Below are 2,043 nucleotides of genomic sequence, written 5' to 3'. Positions count from 1 at the left end.
GAAGTGCAAAATAGTTTTCAATTTAGCAAGATGCATAATGTGGAAAATGCGAAATAATTCTACCGTAGGAAGCGACCTCTTGGCTGTAGGGGGCAGCAGCGAGCACTAAATAACAAAATAGCCGAAAAAGAAGAGACGTCAACAGGAAGGAGTGGCGCTGCTGCAGTAAGGTTAAAATTGCTTTTTGYGTGCATTTTTGTCATCTAAGGTTATGCTGTCAGTCTTTGGACTTCTTAGCTTATTAAAACGGAAGCATTTTGTGGTTAAACTGATATTATGACAAGGATTTTAGCCACTACCATACAAATCTCCCACAGCTGCAAGTCGATGGTAAACCAGCACCGTGTTTTTCGTGAAGGTAGAAAACACAAACATAGGAGTTGAATACAGAATAAGAGACTCTTTTATTATTAATTTCTTCACATCTTACAGCGAGGATCTGACAAGAGTTAGGTGCTTAAGTTCTGCATTCTTCAAGTATGTGTACYATATTATTTCAATAGTTACTGTATGGTGACAAATTTAAACTAAACATGAAACCAGTCATTCTTGAATATTATAGAAACACCGCAGAGACATACATCTCCTGTCTATGCAGTCTTTTTTATTATTTGTTTTAAATACGTCAAGTTTGGGCTTGTTCCTTTTATTAAACTATTTTCAATAAATTTCCCTCTTGGAAAAGTCCCATGGCAAAGTATAGATGCCTTTGCAATTTTACCATATATTCAGACTTGTTTCCCCCTCTGGTTGAAAAATAAAACCAGTGTGACCAACTCTCCTCAAAAGTCACTTTATTAAAGTTTACAAATTATGCATTCTGTGATGGACTCAGATTGTTGGATGATATTAACGAAAGAAAGCAGCATCATAAAAACAAAAGAACACAGCAGACAGGTGTAGAAACCAGAGATACAAGACCATTTTCTTTTTATAGTACATTTCAACTAAAAGGCAGTTCAAAGAAAAATCCTAATAACATTTTAAATTAATAATGTTCCAGTTAGACATCTCTAAACAGATGCCTTTCTATTTGTAATTCAAATTAACTCTGTGCTTCAACGTCTTTACCTGAGCATAAACTTAGTTTAGATTAAAACATTGCTGTGTTTTGCTCTGCTACTTACAATTCCAGGAAAGCACATGGATGTTTGTGGTTGTATAATGAAAACTTTTAARAAGGTCAGGAAACGCAAATACTTTTACAATAAACGGTTATAAGATTACCTTTACAACTGATTCTGTTCACTATTAAGGTTCTGATTTACTTAAATATCCAAAAATTAAACCTACATCAGTTTTGTTTTTTTACAAACAAAAAGTACAAAAAACACTAAAGAGTACAATATTGCAAACAGAATAAGAAATAATTTTTTTCTTTTTTTCTTTCAGTGAAACTGAACAAACACATCCACACAAACAATAAACCTATCGCCAGCTTGGCATTTCCATGACAGTTGAGTTGATCAGTTGAGATAAATACAGATCTTAGTGGCCGGGCCTCCTCAAGCATCTGTGTGCGTGTGGTCTTTGGTTAGGTATTAAGAGCATTAATTGCAGCATCAAACTGATAACTACATGACAGAAATCCAAATATGTCTAAATAATAACGGATCACAGTTTAAATTCAAACACCAAAAAAAAAACAACAACAAAAAAAAACACACATCTGGAATCCAGGGAGGAGCCTCACACATGAAACGGTTCGGTAATCCTCTCAGTTTGTGCCAATGTGGGTTTTGATCAACTCTATAATCTGATAAATTCTGCCATTACCGATGAGAATTATGATTATGACAAAAAAAAAGTAATCTCTGAAATAATGAATTATTACGGAAGAATAAGCCTTTTTAAACAGAGTCCAAGCTGCTCTTATCTGTTATCTAAAATATTCAAAGGTTCTGTTGGTGGCTGTATTACTGTTGTTTTAAAGTCTGATTTCCAAATTCCCTGTACATTTTTTGGACTTGCGCAAAAGAAGACAATATATAACAAAAATGTGTAATTCTTCTGCTGAAGGACTCATCTCAGACATTATATTTT

Source organism: Poecilia reticulata, linkage group LG12 (assembly GCF_000633615.1).
Source record: "Poecilia reticulata strain Guanapo linkage group LG12, Guppy_female_1.0+MT, whole genome shotgun sequence".
Taxonomy (NCBI): Eukaryota; Metazoa; Chordata; class Actinopteri; order Cyprinodontiformes; family Poeciliidae; genus Poecilia; species Poecilia reticulata.
Note: the sequence above shows the minus strand (reverse complement) of the source record.